We start from the raw sequence: 13,448 nt of genomic DNA, 5'->3' as shown, positions 1-13,448 counted from the left end.
AAAACTCATGAAATTGAGCCTGTACTCTATATGCATTGGTAGCGTCCTACCGCTGCAGCATTAATGGCTGACAACAACATGAAGAACATGGAATATAGTAAAGAAATGAAATATGCTCATGTAATTGAGTGATGTAGTCATTTTTCATGAAAAAAAGGTACCAACAGGGACTATTTTGTGTCCTTAGGTAACAAAAACAAAAAATAAGATTTGGAGTTCCCTCAGGTTCAATTCTGGAGCCTTGTTGTTTTACATCTACATGCTCCCACTCACTAAAATTTTGAAAAAAAAAAAAAAAAAACACGTTACTATAACCACGCAGATGACACACAAATCTATATATCCATCTCGCCAGGAGACTATAATCCAAGGGAGCCAGGGAAGAAAGATTAAAGTTAGCGCTCAGCTTCAAGCAGTGAAGCTAAGAACCAAGAGCTAAGCCAGAAATCTGGGAGTGGTTCTGGACTCAGACCTGTTTGTCAAACAGCAGTTAGTTCAGGCCACTGCTGCCGGAGTCCCCACTAACCCTGCGTTCACACTGAAAGCGTCGAAAATCTCCTGACGCCAGCATCGTGCTGCTTGGTACATTCACACTGAAAGCAGCATGTACTGTCGACGCCTGCAGTGGGCGGGGCTTGAAGCTGCGCTGCAGAAGTGGAGGGAACAGTGTGTATAGTCTACACATATAGCGTGCACATCTTCAGTTTCCTATTTCACCATAGATCACACTTTGGGAAGCCTTCTTTATATTTTAGCGTTATTTCCGCATAGATAAGAGTGAGTTTGATGCTCCTTAACAAGTTTGGTCCGAGGATCAACATCAACTGCCAGCGAGCCCTTGCTCCCAGTGAACCATAAATCAGCCTAGGCTGATTTATGGTTCACACCAACGCAGAGCCTACAGCGTAGGGTTCGCGGCGACGCACACCGTATGGTTCGCGTCGCCGCGAACCCTACGCCGTCGATTTAACGCGGAACCATAATTCAGGCTTGCTGCAGTCTGTCTGCGCTGATCACTGACACACCGGGTCGGAGCGGATTTTGTCATGATGTTTAAACTGTGTTTTGTGATTAATAAGCACGGTTTTTAATTATTTTGCGTTGGATCAATGTAGAAAATAAAATCGTTCGGACCATACAGCTCCTCAACCATCAGATACGTGTTTCACATGAGCAGTTCAGGTAAAAACGGCAGTCAAATCAGCAAAAATGTCAGTTTGCTGGATGAAATATATTAATTCCTGATAAAATAAGTTTGTTAGTGCACAGCTCTGCTCCTGTACACATGTGAATGAGTGTACGTTTGTGTGTACACGAAAGTACAATCTGCATTGAGGCTGCCCGCTTTGGGAATCCCGGTCTGTGATTGGACGCTGCCTCGGCGTCGCCGCTGCTCATTTGCATAAAGTTGAGATTTTTCAACTTCAAATTGACGCCCTGCTCCGGCTGCTCCCGACGCCTCCGCTGCCTCTACTGCTCTCGCTGCTCCCGCTGCTTCTCGGCGCCCGTTTTCATAGAAAATGAATGGCAGCCGGCTGCCTATGACGCCCGTGACGCTTTCAGTGTGAACGCAGGGTGACCAAGAGAACGGACCATATACTGTAGCTCCAGAATAGATTTTAAAATCGTGCTGTTGGTTTATAAATCTCTGAATGGTTTAGGGCCAAAATACATCTCTGATCTCCTGGTCAATTATGAACCAACCAGAACCCTCAGGTCATCAGGGTCACGCCTACTTTCTGTACCCAGAGTTAGAACCAGACACAGTGAGACAGAGTTCAACTTTTATTCTCTTCATCCTTGGAACAAACACCCAGAATGCATCAGGGCTGCTGAAATTCTCCTTTTTATTTACTGCTGCATTTCAGTAATCTCCCACAATGAACTGCAACATTTATTTCTTGCATCTCATTTTTCAGTTCTTTTTAATTTATGTCTGTCTGTCTTTAATTTCTGATTTTGAATTCTTAGTTTTTATTGCACTTTTTAAAATATTTTTACGTAAAGCACTTTGAATTGTCTTGTGCATGAAACGCGCAGTACAAATAAACTTGCCTTGCCTTTGCGTTTCTGAGCAACAACAGGCCTCGGCAGTCCTCTAACTTGGGCTCCTATCAACTTTTAGTTCCTTTAAGCAAGGTGCGGGTGGCTTCTGTTGTTACATGATAAAAGATTTTTGTATAAATAATTTATTCCTCAAAGTAATGCTCTCCTTGTAAAGTCACTGCTTTAAATCAGCTGCAGAGAGACAGACATCAGTTAGTGTGTGAACGTCTGATATCCATGGATGATTTTACAGTTGTAACATGTTTGATGTGAGAAGAAACTTGTGTGCAACAGAGAGGAAAAATGGGTCACCACTGAGATGAAAATATGCTTCAAGCACACAAATACAGACAGATGAATGAGCCACAGGGGTGCCCCGTGGTTGTATGAGCTTGCCTCTGCACGGCTGATGACTGGTATGTGCTTGGTGGGCAAACATAACAGGATCTTTCCTTGGGACTACAAGATAAGATACAAAGTCGTTACATTCAGACTACAAGTGAAAGTGAAAATGAAAGTACATTTGCCCTGCAAGACTTCGACATCATCTCTTCTCTTGAAAGAAAATAAATAAAGTTCTGCGTATAACTTAATGAAAGCTTCTTAAATAAGCTCTTGGAAAAAAAAGATGTCAGGAGGATGGCATATTGGCTGAAAATGTTCCATTACTGCAAAATGGTGAATCACACATTCAAACACCCAAAAGAGTCAGATGTGGATTATGCAACGTTTACACGAGGCTAGTGCGATTACTGTTAACTTTTATCAAACCTGTAATTATGGATATTGAATGGAGTATATATGAATCTCCTCTGAAGCAAAAGAAAATAATGATGGCATGTTCTGCTGTTGCCGGGGGGGTCCTTTCGTTTCTTGATTGTATGTGGATGATGGAAAGAAGGGAGGCATGCAGAGACATGCTGATTGTGTTTTGCAATCTCTAAAGCTTTAACTGCACAGCTCTCCCAATACCTTAATCCAGTTTATCCCTTTGAGGCAAAAACAGCAAGCTCGCTCGTCAATCTCTTGATTGTTCAGTGACCTTGGGCAAGCAAATAAAAAGATTGCTTGGGTAGCATTGGCCATGGAACAACAGAGCAATGCCGATGAGATGGACACCTCAAACTAATTAATACTAAAACCTCCTGATTAACCGACAATAAGTTGATGTAATATCTGCTTTTACCTTTCAGTCAGAAAGCAACAAATCTGTTTCATGTTTCTGCAAAGGCTGAGAAATGTTTTCAGTTGACAGCTTTTCCATGAATCCCTGACGTTTCAGGACAGTTTTGTAAACAAAGTCGTAGGTTTGAATGGATTAAATCAGACAGCAGGAGCCTGAGTAGCTGTGTCATCTTAACACAGGGTGCATGGTGTTAGAAAAATAAACAAAACATCAACAGCAGAAAAGTTGCATTTTATATGAATGTCCAACATTTTTGCTTTGTAAGCTGGGATGTTTTTAGCCATTTTAAGCAATGTCTTGAGGCGTCGTCTCATAGAGGTGGCTTGAACAAGAGAAATGAGTGTGAGCACGAACTCCAGTGGTCTGACCCCCCAATCACTCCCGAGTAGACAGTTTCTAAAATGACTGGTGGTTATGCCCGAAGGTGAGATATTTTATGATTCCTATTTGCACAGTGGTACCAAAGTCTAACTGGACAAATTATGTTTCTGGCCAGTTTGAAGGATGTAATTTGAAATGACTTTGCACTTGTCGTTTGTCATTTATATTATGATTTTATTTATCTATTTAGAACATGTCAAAAGGGGCAGTGTGATAAGCAATGAAGCTAAATGCCTTTTTATAATTATATATTTCAATAATACGCAGGATGGTAAAATATCACTATTAGTGCTAGAAAATGTCATATACAGAGAAATGCTCCTAAAATCACCAATTATTTTCTCAAAGTCGCAAAAGAAATGTGGCTAAATACTAGCATGACATGTGCCAGCATGACATGTGTACGGGTGCTCTCATTTTTAAAGGGTAAAATTTACTAAATAGATTGTTACTTTCCAATCAGCCTGCTGCTTTAATTGCACATGTCTCTAGGCACGCCACCCTAGCTGTAAACAGTGCTGGCAAAAAAAGAGGCAGTTCAGGGGATTTCACAGAACGTCGCACATGAAACTCCTGCCAGACCTGAGATTGTGCTCCAAATTCCCGCGCGGCATTCATCTTAGCCCTCCTGTCATGTGCCTCTAGGATCCACAAAAACTGTTCAAGCTCTGTAGGCCTTCTGCCGAATTCTGGTCTTGTTGCCATGATAAATGCCAACCACCATATGGAGGCCCTAAACGTGGCCCATTCGGACTCAATTTCTCTATCCTCCCTTGGAATGCTAGAGCTGTGCCAGAGATGTCCGTTGAAGATTTCCCAGACTGGGGCTCTGCCAAACATTCCCAATACAGCAAAGCGTTTAGTGGTGGTCCACTGGGGGCATTTGGCAGTCCATGCCAGGGTGAGCTGCCAAAATGAGCTTCCTTTAAAGGGTGGCTTAGGAATGAAAATCTCATCATATGGGAGAGGCTTGAGTCACTGTTCCATGTTTACGTACACAGAAATGGAGACTGTTGATATTTATCCAAATAGGAATTCTCGTTACGGTCCTGAGCAGGTAGCAGTATATCCAAAACAATAAATTGGTACCACCTCCATGCTAGTATAAAATAATCTCAAAATTGTCCCTAAAAGAATTTGAAACCTACAAAAGTTAAAAGTAAATTACAATATTAGAACAAACAATCTGACACTGGGCAGCACATTTTGCTCCAGAATGTCTTTATACTCATTGTACCTACACAGATTCAAAACGTGCTGTAGCCGACGACGCAGCAAAGCAGCTCCAGAACACAACCAAGCCTCTCCGTTCTCCTCATGAGGGACACTTTTCTTTTTTCTGTCTGTCAACCCAGTGCTGATGTGACTTACCAAAACACACCAGTTTTGTCTCATCTGTCCAAAGGATTCTCCCAGAAGCTTTGTGGATTGTAAATATGCATTTTGACAAATTCCTGTGAAGATTTTTTAATTATTTTATTTCCACAGTGGAGTCCTCCCCTGGGTCCACTTTGGTCCAAATTGTGATGGTTGTTGCAGTCCGACACTGATGTCCTTTGATATTGGGGCTCACCTGGAATCTCTTTGGAAGTCCCGTTGCCACTGTTCAGTAAATGATTATTCATTATTAATTTAATCAGTTTCAAGTTATTTGATTGACCATTGCAGTTTTTTCTGTCTTTAATGGCAGGTTACAAATAATGTGTCCACATGTGTATATAAATGTAGCATGAAATCAAAATGTGTAACCATCCCCCGGTAAAGAAGAAATAGCATCGATGACTGCAATGGACTTACGAGTGTGTCATTGGGTCGTGACTGTGCTCAAGCTTTGGCCAAAGTCTGAAATAGGACTTTTCAACACCCAATAGAATATAAATGCAGGAGAATAAAAAATCATATTTTTAAGAAAACTTAGAAATACAATAAAAAACAAAACCAACAAAACCCTCCCGACTACTGAGGAAAAGCAGTTCCTAGTGCATCTGTAATGCAGCCTCCTGGCTCCTTTGCTCTTCAGATTTGCTGATATGCACATGTGGCAATGCTGGCAACAAGGAAGGTGTGTAAAACGAGCCAATTAATAAATAAATCAATCATTTCAAGCATCTTTGAAAAATATGTAGTAAAGTACAACTGTATAGTTTACTACAGTCTAACCTATAAACAGAACCTCTCTCTCATTTACTGCCCAAACATCAGAAATATATCAATTTTGGCAGATCTGTTGATGTGAATTTTGTCTGCCTACTTTTAATGCAAATGAGTAGCTTCCAGGGTTGATTCACAATGTCTGTAAAGGTTTCACCCTAATATACTGAATGCAAGCTTTGTTGCATAATAACTATCCTGTCCAATACAATTTATAACGTTAGTATTTTCAAGTTAAAGCAGAAATATTGACACGTGAAAGAATATGATGAAAGTCATTATTTTTTTGCCCAATTTTTGTCCCTCTTTTTTACTAATTTCAAAATTGGATAGGATTCATAGTTGGGGGAATTTAGATTGTCTGTCCATCCATCCATCCATCCATCCATCCATCCATCCATCCATCCATTCATCCATCCACCCCCACTTATTCCCATTTAGGGTCATGAGATCTGCTGGAGCCTGCCACAGCTCTGTTTGACTGAATATATGAATTTCAATTTTTCAGTCAACCTCAACATTGTTTTTGGTCTCTTTGGCTCAGGAGAAAACCTTAAAATTGCAGGGAAGACACTTGCAAACATGAGGAAAACACCAAGCTCACACAGAAACATCCCAGGGCACAGACGTTAACAACTCCATGTGAATAAATGTTAATCACTGACACCACCATGCTGGACTGACAGGATGAGGGCAGATGCAGCCCCTGGATCATCTCAAGCTGTATATATATATATATATATATATATATATATATATATATATATATATATATATATATATATATGGAGATGGATGGATGGATGGATGGATGGATGGATGGATGGATGGATGGATGGATGGATGGATAGAAATTTGTCAGCAGTGAAGGTTCAATAATGCAGTGATTCTGATGACACAGTCAGACTAAATGAATGCATTGGAAAAGAAATAGTTGACACAGACACTTGGGATTTTATTCACCATCTCCCAGAACCGAGAACTGTATCTCTGGCAGTATGGTAGATAAGTCAAGTGGGTGTTAAAAGAGCATCAAGACATTTTTCAGTCAAGCATGCTAACTAAAGGACAAACTTGTCATTGATGTTGATAGAAGAATAAGCCCTGAAAAAGTTGTAAAGATTGACATACAAGGGGGAAAAAAGCAGTTCAACATCCACATATTAGCAGTAGCAGTCGTATTTATCTAAAGTCCATTGTTGAAGCTTATGACAGTGAATCATTGGATAAAATCCACTATATACTGGGCCCATGTTTTTATCCAATTGTCTGATTTAGGGCTTTTTATCTACTAAAACTGGGAATATGGCACTGGGATGTAGGTTGTAGGGTTGTAGGAGGTAAAAAAAAAAGGTCAGCTAAAAAGAAGATAAGGGGACCACAAGTGAGGCAGGGGTAAGAAAAAAAGAGTTAGTGGAATGGAGGTGTGAAAGGGAGATCAATAGTATAACGGTGTCGATAGGAGATGGATGTTGAAAGAGAGGGAAAAGTGGAGGGGTTATAGAAAGGCAGCAAAGAATTCGGGTCAGAAGTGAGAAAGGGGGGAAGGAGAGAGAGACAAGAACAGGGTAGAAGAAAAAAGTGAGGGGAGAAAGTGATGATGGAGGGCTAAAGTATTGTGAAAAGAAATTGAAATTTAAGAAAGAAAAACAGAATTATTTTTTGTAAAATATTTTTACAGTCATTTGTGTAATTTGTAATGAGCTGATTTTTCTTAAAAAGGCCATCAATACAGTCAGGAGATGGTGACAGAAATGTGACAAAACGGATGGAACTGAGTTGAATTAACTGATATATTTAAACAGCAAATAAGCTAAAATATCCATTTATATATACACTAATCTTATTTTTCCCTTCTTTAACCACTATTATGATTATAATTTTGATTGTTGGGGGTGTGAGAATATTCTTCCTGCATATATTTATTTTAATGCCATTATTTGGAGATAGCAAAGCATCTATCTCCAGATATCTGCTTAATTTATCTTATCCCAATAAGTGAATTGTTTAGTTTTATGTGCTTTATTTTCTTGCGACAAGATAATTTAGGAAGCGATTTTGAAACTCAGGAATACATCGCTTTCACCAGATGGCAAGATAATTGAGGAATATTTGAAGATGAGTTTCTTTTTTATTTGATCACACCTGATTTTTAATGTTCAGACTGCTGTCATGACAGTTGGAAGGGGTCCATAATTGAACACTACATCAAATCATAAATATTTAGTCTTCCTTTCTGCAGTTTAGTCATTTAAGCAGACAACAACTTGGCAAGCTTGAGAGACTGACCAACTCCCACTTATTGGCTTTAGCCAGCAGCTCCCCGAGTGAAGCCAAGTGGCAGAGGTAACTGCTGAAGACATCAGGCCATTTCTGTTTACCATCTAACATTTTCAATTTGAATCCATTGCTACATTCGTCAAGATGGTGTTTCTATTAATGATGTGTAAAAACATCGATAAAGTAAGCAAAATTCACAGAAAACAAACACCTTGTGTGTTTTGTTGCAGTTTTTAATTGGGAGCCCCCTGCTGGCTGAAATCATGGCGCCTGAAAAACGGCACAATATTACCTGCTGACTTGACCTATAATTTATACACAAGTCGTTTTGGATAAATATAGTTGTTCATTATTAACCATAAATATGAATATAAATGAATACATTCCTACATTTGTATATTAGAGGTATTTGAGCTGATGCAGTCAGTTTACTTGACTGGCTGCAAAGCGCTGCAGCCAGAAGTGACTTGCATGTATAATAATCACATTCTGCACAATCTGTCTCCAACTGCCTTTCTACAGTAGTTTTATGTCAGAAAATCAATATCTGATGATAATAATCATAAAAATGTCAGCATTTTTGTTTTTACAATCTTAAGAATATATAACGTCAGATTATTGGTAAAAATGTTTTATTTGTCACTTTACAGCTCTGCACCTTTGGCACAGATTCTTTATGTAGCAATTAGTCTCAACACACACCTCAGCTTGCTTTTGGCTATGGTCTGATTCAGCATATCAGTTCTTTTGTGGCGTGTGCTGAATATATTGGCATGTCAGTAACTGATTCAACATCCAGGAGGGAGCCAGGCAGCTAGAATTATAACCACCGCTGTGTTTCATGTAACAGGTTCCTCCAGCTGAGTTAATCCGTTGAAAGGGTAGAACAGAAAATTGGGATCGGTGCAGATAAATACTGGGAGTGTTTTCTGGGTTTATTCTGATTAAGAAGTCAAACAATACTGATGATTACAGAGAGTCTAGTTTACACATGAACATTTGCATTAGGATGCCTCAAGGTAACTACAATAAACTGAGACATCCACCATTGTGGAAACAGTGTCTGAGAGAAACCTAAGATCTCCTCTGTACAATGTGATTTCATTCATTTCTAATACCTTTCATTTTTGACCTTTGTTTGTTTCAAGTTGCATATTACACAGCAAAATCCTCAAGGTCTGTCTGGATTGGAAAACGAGACATGGTGAAGCTTATTCCACCCATCCATATTCATGCATGCTGACAGTTCAGCTCATAGAGGAAAGAGGTTTTGTGTGTATCATCTCACAGTAAAACTGGAGCCATCAGATGCAAGCATAAAAGAAAGATGGGGGAGAAGTATGTGAAATATTTCAGCTACAGGCAAAATTTCTGGTTGAGAACAATGGATAGAAAGCAACGGTACTGTCTTGTCATGGGTGGAGAGGTCCCTGCACAATTGAGACAAAGGCATCCAACTTTGAATTCAATATGAGGAGCTTCAAAACGAGTAAGAAGGGGATAAAGTGGATGAATTTAGTGTGGTTAAAATGAGAGAGCTTTCCACATGAGTTGTTAAAGGTGAAGAAAGGTTGGATGGGGACCCATCCAACCCACACAGGAGATAGTTGTAGAAGGTCAGACCACAACCGACTGGCTGACAGAAATTAGGATAACAAAGAACGAGAGGGTGGAAGAGGAGATGGTTCTGGTTCAATTGTCTGTCACTTCCCACCGAGACTCTTGAATTTGAGTGAAACTTCTTCAATAAGAAATACATTTAAAAAAGAGGATGGCAGACATCCAGCTGTAGATGTCAGCAGAGGTGCAAGCCTCACAATGTGTGTCCATGGGGGAATAGTTCGGTGTTGTCAGCATTAACTGTTAATAATCCAGTATCTGACAGCACAGTTAGGCATAAGAGGAGCAGTGAGACTACTGTTAAAGCGATGTATGTGACAGACAAGACCCCGGAGAGAACAGAAACATTCAAAGATAAGCATATATATATATATATATATATATATATATATATATATATATGTATACACCCACACCAAGAAATCTTTTCTGAACAGAGATGGCAAGCACTCTTGTGGGTTTTAAAAGCAAAAACAGTGTGTGGTGATCCTTTTTAAAGACCAGACCTGACGTTTGTTATAAGAAAGCCAAAACTTTCCTCATATGAAGTTGGAGGTCTGTCCTGCATTGAGGTTAGATCAGTCAATTAGCATATCAAATATTAACTGTCATAATCATAGGCAACAGATTTTCATTTACAAATTAATCCATCCATTTTCTATACCCGTTTTATCCTTTGCAGGGTCACGGGGGTCTGCTGGAGCCTATCCCAGCTCATTACAGGCGAGAGGCAGGGGTTACACCCTGGACAGGTCGCCAGTCTATCTACAAATCATTTTAGGAAAAAAATAAATCCTACAATAAAAGTTGAGGTCAGAAGACTGAGGACAGCCACTGATGAGGACATAAAATATCCACTACAATGTGTTAAAATCAGAATATACTCGATAGCCGTGTTGTTTAGAGTTGTGCACTTACAAGTGCCCAAACTGCAAAGAGATATAGAGATGATGATAATCACACATGAAATCAATAAAACCTCAGTGAATCAATAAAACACCAGAGACAAGAACCGTATGGTTCCAAATTCAATGTCTATCTCAAAAAACATTTAAAAAATGCATAGACTTTAAATCATTACCATGTAAAAACAGCATGCAATGCAGGCTATCTTCAGCTCGGTGTAAATCCCAGTGAATTTTTTGTCCATACGTGCGAGCTCATGAAACAGCATAAGGAAAACACATTGCTATTTATATGGAATGACATGATGACATGCTTTTCAGAGAGGCCTTGAAACTATATGAACATGTCTGTGCAAAAAAGAAAATAGAGAGAAGAAAAGTATTTTTTTGCTTCCTGTTTACAGAAAAAACAACATATTTTGTAAGAAGAATCATGCAACGAAAAGGCTCTGGAGATAGAGCAGGTTGTCATTTCCACTGAGTGTATGACAGACCACAACTGACAGTCTCGTGGTCCATGTTCATGCAAAATACATGCCCTCTGATGCTTGAAGGCTTCCATCAGGTATTAACGGTGATGGCAACTTGATAGAAGTTTCTAGAAAAATACCTGGAAATAAAGGATCCAGCTGCCTCTTTGTTACAATTTTTTCTTTTTTAAATATAATATGAACCTGGCAAAATGCTATTTATAAATACATAATCCCATCTCATAACAGACTGACTTTGGTCATTTCCAATTTTATGGTGTTAATCTTCCTGAATCAGCTAAAAGACTGATAGCTTCTGTTAAAAGCAGATGCAACAAACTCAAACCATAATCATTTGCATCCATGGAAAATCTTTTTTTCAGTATTCCCTAAGGATAGCAAAAAAAAGTTATTTGCATTAACATAAATCCCCCCAGTTCTATAAGCAGCTGCACTGAAAAACAAGCACTTGATGGTCACGATTGCTCCTCAAATTATGCTTTACAGCTCTCCATCTGGGACAAAGGAAGACCATCACTGACGAAAGGAGAAAAATTACTGTACAGGATGGATAGAAGAGTGAGATATTATGCTGCAGGGAGACAACAGCAAGTGCCTCTGTCTTGTCTGAGAATATCAATGTCTGTGAGGCAGCACAGAAAGGCAGAGATGGGAGAGATGGGAGAGATGGGAGAGATGAGCCCTATTGTCTGGACGACAGACTAACAGTTGAGGCCTCATGTCTCGTCATGTGTTCTGAGCGCTAGCTGACCAAAAGGGTTGAACAAGGTTGAATTGACTTTAATGCTGGGGACAGATGGCCCTGTCCTCTGAGAAAGTAGCCAGGGGGTGAGAGGAGAAATAAATGAAGAAATATAATAGAAACAAATGCGTATGCTGCTGGGGATTTATTCCGTTCTTCCTCAATGAACCCCTTGCTTTTGCAAAGCTGTTAATGCAAAAAGGGCAAGTTTCAAACTAGAGAGAACTGTAAGTGCTGATTGTAATAACGTCAGTGGTATTAAGCTCAGTGGATGAGACAGTGCTGCTTCTCACACTGAATGTGCAAAAAACCTCAGCAAAGCACTTGTCAACTTGGGGCAACAGCAAGGTAATTGCTTACTACAGCTTATCCCACTATGCAAAATAGCCAGCCCTAACTGTAACACACAATACAGGGTTATTTTAAGGCAAGGCAATGGGATTTTATTCACATTCTACCACAGGGATATTTAATGTAGTTTGCCTTCAAGTGCATGTGACATGATATACCAAATGAAATAAACAAACAAACTACACAACCATCTTAGACTTTTCAAAAATAAAGACTGAACTTGTTCTGTCCAAACCATAAGACCAAAACAAATACATACAGACAGACAGACAGACAAACAGACCAGATTAAACAGCCAACAAACAGCTTTCATAGTGTTCCATTGACCCTCTCATTCACCAACTCCTCCTTACAAGGATTTTGTAACTTTAAACCATTTACAAGGTGATATGGTCCTCACCTCATCTTGTAAACACCGGTCAGGAGTCATCATTGTTTTGTTACCATGGGGATTGCTAAACTGTCTTACTTGTAAGAGCCTTCTCTTTAGCTTCCATAGTTCTACAAAGATAATGAAATGGGCATGTAAGCCATTTTTATAGCATTAAGGTAACAATTTATTCTGCTCATATTAGCAGGGCTTTTTCTTTGTTGTTTTTTATGTGGCGTGGTTACTCTATGTACAAACACAGAACTGTCAGAACAATTATTTCATGATATTCTTTATGGGAACGATTCCTACTTGTCCTGTTTATACAACGCGTATGGCATAACACATGCCATATGTATTCTGTAAATATACCCAGTTATGACAACCCAAGTTCTTACTGCGTTGAAAATGCTTTATTTCGTTTACAAGGATGCATTGAAGTTAAAAGTCTGTTGGAGTGGAAGTGGCTACCTTGAGATCAAAAGATTTGAATTGGTCCTCAATGTCCTCACCTTACAAGAGAGCGTGGGCGTGATATTCCCTCAAATTGTTCCTTGGTGTGCTCTCCAAGCATACAGTAAGATAGGTCTCTTAAATTAATTATACTGTGTATAATTTAGTCAATGTAATGTGGAATGAAATATTTTAGAGCTATGACGTTTCGAGGCTCCAAGATAAACGGAATAACCGCAGGTGTGTATGTGCCTGCTGTGCTGCACCTACAGTACGAAGCCTGCAGCCCTGCAGCCGGGATTAACCAGCATGTGACGCCCTTATTGTTTGAAGTGTCATTGATGACAACCAGCTCTGCTCGTGCGCGGCGGGGAGCGCGCACGCGGAGCGCTGTCCGTGGTGCTGAAGCGCGAGGCGTCGCGCGCGGCTCGTGACAATTCATTAAGTGCCTCAACTAAAGTAAACGCAATCA

The sequence above is a fragment of the Cololabis saira genome, chromosome 14 (genome assembly GCF_033807715.1).
Source record: "Cololabis saira isolate AMF1-May2022 chromosome 14, fColSai1.1, whole genome shotgun sequence".
In the NCBI taxonomy this organism is placed as follows: domain Eukaryota; kingdom Metazoa; phylum Chordata; class Actinopteri; order Beloniformes; family Belonidae; genus Cololabis; species Cololabis saira.
This window is presented reverse-complemented; position numbering follows the sequence as displayed.